The 14065-nt window shown below is 41.4% G+C and overlaps 2 protein-coding genes across 2 annotated transcripts in view; one reads left to right on the top strand and one right to left on the bottom strand.

The window, feature by feature from the left end:
* Positions 1-14065, bottom strand: part of LOC306698478 (E3 ubiquitin-protein ligase TRIM21-like) — a 281779-nt gene that overhangs the window by 122681 nt on the left and 145033 nt on the right. The window lies entirely within an intron of this gene.
* The window catches only part of LOC306698472 (metabotropic glutamate receptor 8-like), a gene marked incomplete at its 3' end in the record, with an annotated part of 98747 nt that overhangs the window by 34711 nt on the left and 49971 nt on the right, over positions 1-14065 (top strand). The window lies entirely within an intron of this gene.

Here is a 14065-nt window from a genome sequence, read left to right as displayed (position 1 = left end):
ACCTGAGAACGTCCTTAGCGGAGGGAAGTAGAAATCAGGAGTTTTCCAGCCTTTTTTTGATTCCTTCCAAAGATCTGTTTCTAGTTTGGGCTCCTTGTCACATCTCAGATGTCTAAATTGTTCACTGTTTCAAAGAGACATTTCTCCTCTGAACAGTTTGAGGCCAAAAGAGGTAAAAGATTAAAGAAAATGTCCAAAAACTGAAAACTAATTTGTTTCGCAGAGGATTGTTTTTACTTATTTCCTCTCCCGTTACTCAACTCACGACCCCTCAGATTTATCTGGTGACCCTTTGAAAATGCTCGACGATAGATGTATGAAGAGAACTGGACACGGCGTTCGAGGCGGCGCCCCGTTCATTCCTACGAAAGGTGCTCAGTGGCGCATGAAGCAAAAAAAAGTCAGACTTCAGTTGAAAATACCCAAATCATCCGTATCATATGGGGCCCATAGTTTCTCATTCACATAAACAGAGGAAGGAAAATAACTCTGGATTCTGCAATTAATACATTTTAAAACTTTTAGGACCTAATTAATTTAAACAAGGTCTATTCAAGTGTTCGTACTGGGAAGTTGAACTATCCGCTCAATTACAGATGTCTTCTTTCCCATTGTATGTCTATGGGAACAGTGTTGTTGGGCCCCATGGCATCCCGTGACCGGGCTACTTTCTAAAATTTGCTTCAATGCCCGGCGCTCTATAGCCAACTGTCTATAAAGTAGTTAACAGTATCTCCAAATAGAGCAGCTACAACACTGACATACTACTTAATTAAACATTGGGGCGTTATTATTTACTGTTTTTTTCTGCAGAAAATGTTCGTTAAAAAAACCAAAGCGAGCAGTTGCTTGAGGAAATCATAAAGCCTTTTCTTAAAAAAGTAAGTTTTGTGTGGTGCGAGTAGAAACCAACGGGTTTTGAGTGGAGAGTCACAGACAGGAAGTATTGAGAAACATTTAGTTTTTAGTCTTATTTATTGACATATTATTTCTAAGTTGCATTGTATATTTGTTGAAATTTCGCTCATAATTTTGTTGCCCATTTTTGAGATGTTCCGGTAATCCGCTGTGGAAATGCTAACAAAGCAAAATACAAGTTAAAAGAAAGTAAAAGAAGTAGAGGAAATTGTCAACCTGAGTTCAGCTGAAGATGCCACCAGAGTGTGCAGTGAAGGAGGAGGAACGGCGGGACTCACCGTTTGATTTCTGAGAGCAAAAGAATTCTGAACATTGTCGCCGAACCGAGAGCTTCCCCGCCAGGAGAACCGGGATCCTCCTGCTCGCTCAGCGGGACCTCTGGGCCGACAGGCGGCTGACTCCTGTTTGAACTCCTATCCCGCTGCCTCCGAAAGCTAAATTCAGCTCCGCAGCTGCTAATTATACGCTCATCTTCAAAAACAATGTGAGCAGATGTTGGTTTTCAGAGGGTTTCGGAGAGCTGCTCTTTTGTTTCTCAAGTCGTCTCTTGAGTGTCATTTGTTGTCGTCTTGAGGCTGAACAGTTCACGATGATCACAAGAGGAGCTCTGTGAGGAGTTCAAGAGGTTAAGACCCCCAAACAATGAGGGAGTTTGTAGTTTTTAATATTTAGTTGTTGCCCTCCGGAGTCCGTCTAATGATGAATGTATTTATTTAGATATCATGAAGACACAAGCTGAGGAAACCAGTTTAACCTGTCGATGTCTGCATTCATGTTTTAAGATGTGAATAATTTGCACTTACATTATTCCAAACTTTAAATGTAAAAGGCATAAAACAAATAGTTTTCTATAGATTTATCTTCATTATTTGTGTGTACAAATAATGATTCAATATATTTTTACGACCCCCGAACAAGACTGTAAGAATATTTAAGGGGTAATTACTGAAAATGTGTGCATTTTCTTTGGTTGCCTGTAATTTGTCTCGTATTTTTGGATATATATTTTGTTAAATGGAGAAAATGCTGTCAGACTTAAAGCTGAGTTCATGCTTAAAAAGTGACGCAGTGCATGTTGAGAAATGACAGTTAATGAGGTGTTAAAGACGACAAATTGTGAATAGTTGAATTGTGAAAGCCTTCAAAAAGAAAAGCAGATTGAACACGGCCTTCACAGGGCTTCAACTTGATTCATTTTATATTAAAAGTCACAATCCTTAAGATTTGAGTCCTGGTTGATTTGTAGGTAGTAATAGTTTGCACATGTGCAGCGATCAGGTATTTACTTATCTGGTAGCGAGTGACGTGTTGCTTTTGGTCCTGTGTAGCGTACATGAGCTGATAAATGATAATATACAAACGTTTATACTCGCCGATACCTGATCCAGCATTCTAGACTATATGACGTTTATTTCTGATATCGGAAGAACTTTATGTAACACAACAGGTCCCACAATACCAGCGGCAGCTATTGTTTAAATGCAAAAGTCAGGCAATAATTTACCTTCTTACTTCATTCCGCAAGCGACCTTTTGTCTGCAAACCGTGAGCGTGAAAGTAGTTCAGCAGCTCTTCATTTATCGGTCCTGACTGTTTATTACTCCCTGCCTTATTCCAAATTGATCCGCTGCCAAAAAAAACACTATAATCACCGTTGTTTCCTTTTGTAGACGCCTTTTGAATGAGAGCCGTAAATGTCAAGCTCATCGATAAACACATTGCCTTTCCTTGTGACTCCTTCGTAATAGAAGACCGTTCCATTATTTTAAGGTGAAGCTGCAGCAGTAACTTTATTCAGCATTTCACACCACATACCACTATTTATTTACATGAACATCTTCAAGGTTGACACTTTAAAGTCAGACTTGTTTTTCAGTAATTCATACTCTTTTTATTTTTTATATTTGTATTATTATTTTGTGCTTTTATTTTGAATTTGTATGAGGTTTCTGAAAATCACAAATGAAAAGTAAAAATGTCCAGAAATGTTCTTTTATTCTTATCGTTCTTCCGTTAGTTTCAGGAAATGAATGAATATAGAAATAATAACTTCAGTCGTCTTTCGGTAAACAGAGAACAGCTGACCGCCGCCGTTTATCTGCTTCCTCCTCGACTCCGACTGAACCTTTGATGTTTTAATGAAGACAACGTGTCACAGGAGAGACTTCTCTTCTTCTTCTTCCTTCCTCGGCAGAAGATACTCCTCATTCAAACCGTTTTCAGTGGAATTCTCTTGTGTGTGTGTGTGTGTGTGTGTGTGCAGCAGATTAAATGAAGGATGTGATGGCGTATTTTCCCTTCTTTAGAAGAAGTGTGAAAGCCTGCAGGAGATAATCTGCTTTACTTTCTCTTCTTTCTCTCCGCTCCTCATCCTCTTCCATCTTATTCCTCCCGTACGTCTTCATCCCTCAAACTATGTCTTTCTTTCTCCCTCTCGTATATGAGACGTCGGTACTTTCTGTCTTGCCTCACCTGTCTCTGTGAAGTTGGTGGTGGTTTCCTTTGGTCCGTTCAAGCCTCGTCCTGGTCGTCCTTTCGTCCAACTCTTTTCCAAATCTCTTATTTTTCTGGAGAGCAGCATTCTATTCTATCATGTGGTTCCTGTCCTCCTGCTCTGCATTCAGCCTGTGGAGTGGATGAATATTTCATGGCGAGGGATCCCTCCACCTTTTCCTCCCCCGAGAACAAGATACCAGAAAAAAGAATTAATCATCTGTAGAAAGCAGCTCACCTTTTACTCAAACAAAGAAATCACTCGCCCGTCCGTTGGCGGCGGCCAATCGAAACGACGCCGGCAGCCGGAGGAAAAAAAACTCACATTTGGGAGGTTTGTCTAAGAAGTTCAAGAACAAACTGATCCAAGAAAAAGACTGACCATATTTCACAAATTCAAATAATCAGAAAGGTGTAAAATGTAATTAAGGTGAACTGGATAGAACTTCTTTCTCAAAAAGATTTTATGTGAGAGGTATTCATACAGAACCAAGCAGGATGTCAAATAATGTTTCTTTTGCAAACAACAGAAGTAATTCCATGAAACAGGGAAAAAAAATGTGTATTGTTCTGAAGTTTCTGTGTCTGTTAATCAACGTTACAAGACCCGAGTGCACGAAGGTAGCAGGAGTTCTCCATCGTCCTCCTCCACATCTTACTCTGTGAGTGATCCGAGGCATCAGCAGAGGCCGACGTCTCTGTGACAACAAAAGCCGCCGAGACGGCCTTGATGAAGATAAGTGACGGGAACAGGAAGGGAGCCAGGCTTCTTTTCATTCAAACACAAAACAGATTCATAACCAACAGGATCCGACGTCAAGAACACACCCAGTGACTAAGATGTAACCTCCTCGCGTTGACTGAACCCAAAGCTTTATTGGTCTATTTGACTCTAAATGGACCATAATTTACTAAATGAACATCATGCTGTATTGAAGAAGACTTGAAACTAGAGATTGAGACCATAAACTCATGTTTACAATGTTTACTGAGGTAATAAATCAAGAGAGAAGTAGAGTCATTTTCTCATAGACTTCTATACAACCAGAGGAGTCGCCCCCTGGTGGACATTAGAGAGAATGCAGCTTTAAGACACTTCATCTTTGGTTTCACTTTTCAGGACCTGAGTTTGCCGCCTGGTTGAACTATAGCTGATGTAAACCCATTATTTCCAGCTGTTGCTTCAAAACAAAGTGTTTATCACCAAACACTGCTGACCCAAAGTGGATGCAGACCCCCTCAAATTAGAAGTCAGTTATCGGATTATTAGTCTTTAAGTTTCTACAGGGAAACTGAAATCCCCACAGCAGCTCCCCAGTGCATTTCAATGACAGAATTATAATTCAGAATAATCTGCAGCCTTTGTTTGTGGCGTGCGGTTAAAGTGACGAATGTGAAACAAGGATCACATTGTGGAGCCGTTTTTCTTTCTTTCTTTTTTTATCCGAGTCCTCGGAGCGAGGGAGGAGGCAGCTTTCTCTGAATACATCAGCAGCAGCAGGAAACCCAGAGTGCTCCAATTATCTAGAGCTGTTTTAAACAAAGACGAGGACGCACAGAGACAAACTGGAACAAAGGTTTCCTTTTCTCCGCCTCTGTCAAAACTTCTGTTCAGAAATACAGAGAAAATGTGCTTTTTGTTGGTCTAAAAATACACCATATTAATAATAATGACTTATCTCTCTTTGCAAAATCGGTTAGACACAAACGTGAATTAAACAATATCATTTTTAACAGGATAACAAAGTACATTTTTAACATCACTTATCAACAAAACGGTCAGCGGAATAAAAAACAGGTTCAGTATTTTCAGGTTTGAGTTGCGTCTTAACTTTAACGTGTAAATCAAACGTTGAGAGAAGTTGGTCTTTTTTTCTCCTTCTTTGGGAGCTAGGCTAGCAGTCTCCACCTGCTGCCAGTCTTTGTGCTAAGCTATGACAAACATATCCTGGATCTGGCTCTGAACAGGATATACATTTATAAAAATGATATTCATCTGAAACATCTGAGCCAGTTGCTTGTTTGCTAGCAACTAGAAAATGTTAGCTTCCTAGCTAACACATGTTAGCAGTCTGTGAAAGGAATTGGGGATTCAACTAAAATTGCTTTCATAACAACACAACTTGCACATATTAGGTGTGCAAAACATTTTCTTACATCTTACAGGTATATATAACCAAATATTGTGATAGCTTGAGCCACTTTTCTTAATTTTTTTTAACATAATGGATCGTATGTTTTGGATAACGGCAAAGATTCTGAGAGAAACTTGTGATTTGGAGCTTTATGATTTTATTTGTTTTGGTGAAGTTCACGTTATTTTCCCTCTTCACAGCATTGACCACACTTATCAGCCAACATTTACTACAAATACACCCACAACATTAGTTTCAGCGGTTTGTCCTCGTGTTTCAACAGCACAGAGTAACGATTTCTATTTTCTTACTGTGACGGACGCACAGAACGACCCTGAGCGGTATCACGCAGGTCCTGACTGAGTCACGGCAATGAGCTGTTGCGGTGGATTTCATCACCCGCTCCCACTGTAAGAGGACAGACCCGGCGCCGCTCCGCCCTGACGCTACACCCAGCAGCAGCATTGTAAGTGCAAGGGGAGGGTAACGAGGATAATGGATGTGGCGCTGCAGGGCGCTCGCAGGCTTCAAACAAAAGGATCAAGCCTCCAGAAACAATGAAAGACAAAAGCAGAACTCAGAGCATGTTTCGTTTTGATCTCACATGAAGGAGGAGGACCTGAACCTGACCCCCCTCTAACCTTACAATGAAAGAACCAGGCACCAAATTATAAGAACGTAGCATTCACGAGTATTGAGATGGTCTTATACAAAAGGGATGTCAGTATTTATCAGGTACAGTTTCTCAGAGATACGTGGATACCCCGTGGATTTAATAGAGTTTCTATTTTGTGTATGTCATGTTAACATATCTCGAGCAAAGTTGTTTTGTCTTTAACGTCCCTTTATCATTTAATGCTCTGATAATTCCATAGACTGTATATACGAGGTGGACGTAGTCGCCGGGACGTCACCCATTGGTGGGTTGTCGTTTTGAAACCTTGAGTTTGGCATTTCGGACGTCGCCATCTTGGTTCTTTGGCTCCAGAAGTGACGGAGAGTGAAGGGAAGGGTGGAGCCAAGTACCCTGGATATATATATTCTATACAACCAGAGGAGTCGCCCCCTGATGGACATCAGAGAGAATGCAGGTTAAAGACATGAAGCAATGGCTTCACTTTTCAGAAGCGGAGGTTGCTGCTTTGTTGACTCAAGAGCATGATTGACGTTATTAGGTGTGTGTTATTCACGTACTCATGAACGAGCAGGTACAAAGACTGTAAGAGCCTAAACCGGGCGGGAGCGACGGTCTCACAGGAGACCACTGTTTGTTTTCCACGTGAAATCTCAAGTTAACGTTGATTTATCTGTCACGCAAGTTGCATATTTCAGAAAAACGGCATGTTTGTAGTTATTTTAACCTAAATGACGATCTTTTCCTGAAACTAAGCAAGTCGTTTTGTTGATAACAGAGTTGTTTCTCGTGAAGACAGAAGTTTATTTTGAAAAGACTGTATGTGTGTAAGCAGCGGAAATGGACACGCGTTGCTGCATTTCGTAGGAAAACGAACAAAAAATCGAGGAACAACTTTTCTTATGATATCAAACGAACCGTTGTATGACGGCTCCTGTTCCTGTTGGGTAACTGCCTGGTTGTGGAGATCTGATAGTGAGGACTGTATTGTCATTTCATTTTCTTGTGTGATGATCCAAGAAAGACAACATTCTCCTCTTATTTGCCTTAACAAGCAGCAGAAAGTTAAGAAATCCGGATGGAGTCTGAACTGGTTTTTCTGAAGAAAAATCCAAACGATAATTAATTCTGCTCTTGGTAAAAAGCTGCTGTTTGTTGTTGTGGTCAGAATCTGTCTGAGCAGATAGAAATCCTGAGTGAACACAATCCATTGTAAACACAGGACGCTTCTTCTCCCTCATCAAACTATATTCCGGCGTGTTTACTTGTTCACCTTTCATGTCGTACAGCACCCTGGCCACCATTACGGGTCTCCTTTCCGCTACCGGCCCCGGGTCTGATTGGTTTCTTCGTCCCATTTCCTCCTGTCTGTCGGCGGGTTGGACAGATGTTGAGGCAGGCTGGGAGACAGAGCCCATCACCATCCTCCTCACCTCCTCATTTGCTTCACTACTCGTGAAATGATGTTCTAAATGAGCTCATTAGAGTTTGTCGGGGGAAAACCTGAAGGGAAGGGAATTTTAATGGGGAAAGAAAAACTTTTGCTGCCTCACTTTATCTGATTAATATTGTTTTATAAGAGATGCTAAGTTTGCGAGATCTTTGAGATACGTTTGTGTTGCGTGTTTCAAATTCATATTTGGAAAGTGGAACTTCAGTCGCTCTCGCAAAATCTCGAGCTTGATTTGAAAATGTGGATTTGATGTTTTCTCATTCAAACACAGCAGAGCAGAATAGATGATGTCATGAGTAGAAACCTGTGGGACACCTGATTCAGTTCATCTTCAATCAGATGGATATGAATGACTTCACCACAAAGCTGCTGCAAACGGTACACTTTCAGCGATCCATGAGAAACTCTTTGGTCCTTTTAGACCCTTAGAAGGAAATATACGCCGTTCCTTTGTTTATTGTCTCTCATTCTGAAATCAGCTAAATATTCAGCAAATGCATTGGAAATTGTTTTGATAACACGAAGCAGGCTGGTGTCATCCAGCATTCGTAGCAATACCTTCGAAAAGTAATTCACAGATATCCCACTAAATAATCTTTATCCACGTAATCACGAACACCTTCTGTACTCCAACTCAACAAACTCTGACAACACCAGCACTGCTCTCTCCAGTTGTTTCCCCCGTGAACCAGGAAGTATTTCACTGGTGTCTTTTCCTAAAACTTTGGTGTTTGTGAAGCAGCTACTTGCTTTGCTGAGGACCCAAGAATGAGTCTTTTACTCGATGCTGATCCCATTAGAGAAACAGTTTGTCCTCATTAACTAGGCACAGAAAGACAGGAGCATAAGGTCAAGGTTGAAGGCGGCGCTTTAATGTGGACCGAGAGCTTTGTTGACGCACCGCTTTGCTCGTTTCGTCTGACTTTCAAGTCGAGGCTGTGGCGCGTGTTACCCAGGAAACCTTTCATGGCCGGGCGTTCGGCGGCTCAAAGGCGAGGAATGAAAGAGGCGAGCGGCCACATATGTCCTGTTTCTGACTCCGACTCAGTATTTGGAGGAAGGGTGAAGTGGGGGGGGTGGAGTTACACACCGATAAACACTCGCTGCCGCGGTGAACTGTTAATGTAAAGGTCAGCGTGAAAGGCTTTGCTAGAGGCTATAGCTTTATTGATATCTGTTATTACCCATAATTCAATTAGACGGCGTGCCTTTGAATGTTTCCGTCCGAGCTCATTTGGTCCGCATGTGAGCTCATTCGCTCCCGCTGTGAGAATTTCCTCGGCTGAGTTGAAAAGCCAAGTGAAATTGCATTATTCCCTCCCTTTGGTCCCGTGTCCCTCCGATACGCTTCATTTGATGCCGTTTCATTGAATCTGTGCTGCGTTAGCGCTCGTGTTTGTGCGTGACAGACAAAGGCTGCAGCTTGAAACTGTTTTCTAGCCCACGTTTACAATTTGGACGTTGTGTGTAGTTTATATATGTACACGTTTATCTCTGCTGCCATAACTCAGAGGAAAAACTCCGATGACGGGGTGAAATATCACTTACTACATTTACTTTAGGGCTGTACTTCAGTTCAAATTTGAGGTACTTGCACTTTACCTGAGTAGTCTACGTTATTTTTGTGCTACTTTATTATTTGTGCTACATTTCAGAGTGTAATTTTGTACTTTTTTACGTCATTTTAACCTCACTACCTCTTTAAACCTCCGCGCCGGCGTCTTTATGTTTTCTGGTTGTCTGTCCGCCCCTTTCTCGTGATATCTCAGGATAGCCTGGAGCGAATTACCTCAAATTTGGCACAAACTTTACACAACTTTAAATCCCACTGCTCTTCTTGGCAAAACCCACCCTGTGCTGCATTCAAGCGCTAGCATTGGCCAAGCGTCCATCCTCATCGATGGTTCTGGTTAGCTGAATTGTTTCGGGAACTATGGTCAGACCAATTTGGCCGTCCTGACCCTAACCTCTCGAGGTTATTGCCGAACCTTCAACAATCGACTCTTCTTAAACCAGCTGCTGAGGGCAGGTCTTACCAAGAAGAGCAGTGGGATTCATAATCTTTGGTGGTCAAAAGTGACTGTGATCTCAAAAAAACAAATTTTGGCCATAATTTCAGAATTTATATGCTAATTATTGATGACATTTTGGACGTAAACTGTAACTTGACTGGTTGGTGGAGTATTTATCTCCTTGTGCTGCTGCAACCATCAATGAAGGTTTTTCTTTGTCTTCATCCAAAGCTTATCTTACTTTATCTTCCTTGAGAGCTTAAGTAACTCGTCAGATTGAGACTTTTACATACAAAACATATGAAGTGCTTATAAATTGAGATGCTTTGTCAAAAGTAGAGCTGACATGTTTAGTTGAAAGAAATTGCAACTTTAGGATTTACTGCTTTTCCTTGTAATTAGAAAAAAAAAGTGAATTTATATTTATTTTTACTGTTGGTTTCACAAAACAAACATCGTGAAAGTCGCTATTTCTGAAATGTTACAGTCGATGGAATAGATTATCACCGTCTGCATTTGATTTTGATGAAATCCACCTGCATGAAATCGATGTTGTGTAAATGTCCAATAAGTCCTCCTGTGTGTTTAACAAGCTGATAAACCAGCTGCAGGAGAATACGAAGCCTTTGCTCCGTTTCCTTGTTTTCAGACTCTCTGGTTTTGTGAACGTTGAGACGAAATTCCCAACACAAAGAAAACACAAGCTGCCAAAAGACACTTCAACACATCCAACACTTCAATTATCTTTTTATTTTTTTTTTTTAATAAGGTATGCAGAATGATGAGCTTCAGGTGATCATTTTCTGTTTTTTATAAAGAAAAAGTATATCTGTAGGAGTTGAAGTTGAATGCAGCAGCTTACAGCAGAGATGTTCCCCGAAGAGCTTAAAGTAAATCTTCAGCCTGTTAGAAGCTGCAGGGATTTCCTTATCTGTTTCCACGGGAATGGGAGCACATTCCCACATCTGTGTGTGTGTGTGTGTGTGTGTGTGTGTGTGTGTGTGTGTGTGTGTGTGTGTGTGTGTGTGTGTGTGTGTGTGTGTGTGTGTGTGTGTGTGTGTGTGTGTGTGTGTGTGTGTGTGTGTGTTACTGCGCTGCACGTTCGACTGTAAATTGCACATGACAACATCTCATGCAGGGTCTGTTAACTGATTATTTCCCACTTTGTCGCCCAAAGTTAATTTAGTGGCTTTCAGCGCAGCAGGAGAAGCCTCAGTTGCTGATTTTCCACTTTGGTTTTTTGTCGAATCGGAGACGCCTAAGTCCCTCATTAAAATCATGCCGCAGTGTGTCCGTCTTTATTATTTCCACATTTATCTGCAGTGGTTCCCTCAGGAGGCTCCAGAGAGCCGCTCATTCAGATTAATGTGTTTATTGTCAGAAGTTTCGGTGATGAAATATAATTGTGCAGTAATTTGCAGAATCGTCTTGATATCAATATAAATTCTGTCTGTGTTCTCTCTTACCTGATAATTGACCCTTCGCTAAGTCCCGCCCCCTCGAACACAGGCTGGCCTATCACAGTGCCGCGTTGTCCAGCTCTAACCGGGGTCCGACTACCTTCTATTAGCTTCTATCTTTACCTTTTTAACCTGTTTTCTCAGCTGAATCAGTTTCAAATCCTTCTGTCAGCTTCACTTTCAAATCGCCTTTTGTTTCCCTAAAAATCTGATATGTATTCATTGAGTGCCATTAGTGACAGTGTGGGCTCCATGGAAACGTAGCTCTGACAGTTTGACAGTGTAGCGACGGGGGGGGGGGCTAAAGCGAAGCGTCAATTATGAACCCATTTACAACAGCACAAGATGCTAGCTGAAGGCCAGCGTGGAGGCAAAGATAAGAGACGCTTCAGCTCACTGGACTGTTATAATGGGAGCTCAGAGTCAGATTTGTGTCCAGGCCGCCGTGTCTGTGATAGCTGATCTAATGGCCGATGGAGTGTTGTGAATTACCAACTTATCTTTAGATGAAGCGCAGAACGCTGAGCCGTCATGGCTTCCAGATGAATCCTGTGCCACTGGTCTTAAAGTTCCTTCATAGCTGGTGAAGAACATCTCACAATCTGATACTTATGGGTATTAGTGAAGTTATTTTCATTTTCTCTACAGCATCGATCCATTCATGCACCACTTGGCTCAACGTTACATGTACTCAAGTACGGTGCCTCAGTACAATTTTGTGGTACTTGTATATGAGTATTACCGTTTCTGCTACTTTATACTTCTGCTCCACTACATCCATCTTATAACTTCAGCTGCTAGCTGCCTCTCACATTCAGATTGTTAATTAAAAATATTATCAACAAATAACCTTGAATAATAAATCATTTTTGATCCCTTGAAGAAAATTCACGAGCGAAGAGTGAATAAATTAATTAACATTAACATTAGCTCCACCTTTATCGACTGCATTAATGCATTAACAGTTATGATCCAATAATACAATATTCTGAATCTCATGTTTTTGCCATGTTGGTAAAAATGACGCAAAATGCAAGAACTAATTAAATTAACATTTAGAATGAAGAGAATCTCTCTCTCTCTCTCTCTCTCTCTCTCTCTCTCTCTCTCTCTCTCTCTCTCTCTCTCTCTCTCTCTCTCTCTCTCTCTCTCTCTCTCTCTCAGACGTGAGGTGATGCTGCCTCTCTCGCTCTCAGCAGCTCAACCTTCCAATATATAATCCTGAACCCTCGTTTAAAACCTGTACCTGTGCGGGAGAGACGCTGCAGCTCCAATCTGACGGTCTGATGGTCCTGTGTGATGAGTTCAGATTGGAATCAATTTCACTCTGACAGCGTCTGAATGAAGCCGTGTCGCGTTGGAGAGAGAGAGACTCGCCTCCCAGCTCGCTGTGGACGGAGTGATGGTGATAAAAACATTTAAGACTCCGCTGCCTTTATCTCCATCTTGCCTCCGAGATCAGACCTGAACCGATCTGAAGTCACACAGATCTTCCTTCTTAAACAGACCGAACGCCGTGACTTCTGTCTCATTATACAGTATTTATGCAGCTACACTGGAACTCAGTACATTTACACAAGTACTTAAAGGACTAAAATTTGAGGTACTTTTACTTTCCTTTTGTGCTGCATTTTTCTGACAACTTTTGTTACTTTAACATTTAAGATTTTAACGAAATACATGAAGAACTTGTGAAATATGGTTTGATATGAATTTAACGAATGCAGAGCTGAAACAATTATCTGATTGATTATAATTATTTTAAAAATTGTTGTTAATAATTTTGAGGTTTGGACTGTTGGTTGGAAACAACAAACATTGTGAAAGTGTCATTATTTTCATTAGTAATATTTGAAGTGACCGATTCACTGTGTTTTACGGTCCCGGAATGTCTTGATCATTTCCTCTCAAGTTTCCTGGAAAAGTCATTTCCAAGAAAACATCTTTGGAAGAAATGCTTCATTCAAACCAAAGTAAATATTCACTGAAACTGTTTCTGACATAGATACCTTCAGTCTTGCTTGAATATAGTTTGACCGTTTTATGTCTTTGCTGCAGTAATCTTTAAACTCTCCCGCTCTAGTTCCACCTCCTTAAAAACCCTCTCAGACGGCTCCGCTGTTTAAACAATCGAGGTCAGACCAAACAGACGGGATTATTTACAGCTTCCCTCGAGATTTCCTGCGACAATCGGCCGGCTAGTCGCCCGTGCCTTCCAAAAAAAGACAAAAAACAAAACAAAGAGACAGAAAATCCACTCCGGAGCCAATTAAAGTTGGAGCAGCTTCACAGTCGGAGGTTTGGCTCTTCTGCAGCGACTCCTGTGCTTTACTTTGCTTCCTGACAGAAGCACAGAGTTCATCTTTAAAAACCCGCCACCGCGCTCGTTTATCTTCCCCCGGGGGGGCAACGCTGCAGGAACGACTCCACAAACTTCAAGTGTGTTTGTAGCGGCGGAGTCTTCAGTTGGAGTTTAATGATGTGACGATGGAGAAAACATCAACTTTTGTTACCGAACCTTGAAGGGAAACCACAGAACAGGAAGTCATTTCATTAAAGGAAATTAATAGAAGCTGTGATAAAGAAGAAGGCCGTGAGATTAAACCACATCCACCTGTTTTGTGCCAGCTTTCTCAGGAGCTGAAAAATCTCTCAAACATAGAGAGAGATAATAAAACCTGCTTTTAAACCTTTTAATATCGTCAGTTAAGTCTTCTCCAATGGCTTCACCGTTCCACATTATGTCCTGTCAACAAACACAGGCTCTGTTGTCAGATCAGTCTCTTTATAGATGTGATCGTTACGTTTGTTAAGACTGAGTCACAAAGCAAACTGGAGTCGCAGCAGTGTCGTAAACTGCGACAGGTGGACATGTAGTTTCTCACTTTTATACTCCTCTTCATCCTCAGCTTCAGCTCTTGGACTGAGAAGACTTTAACGTCTCCAAAGGGGAAATATAT

This window comes from Pholis gunnellus (genome assembly GCF_910591455.1).
Source record: "Pholis gunnellus genome assembly, chromosome: 7".
In the NCBI taxonomy this organism is placed as follows: Eukaryota; Metazoa; Chordata; class Actinopteri; order Perciformes; family Pholidae; genus Pholis; species Pholis gunnellus.
Note: the sequence above shows the minus strand (reverse complement) of the source record. Positions and strands in the feature narration are given on the sequence as shown.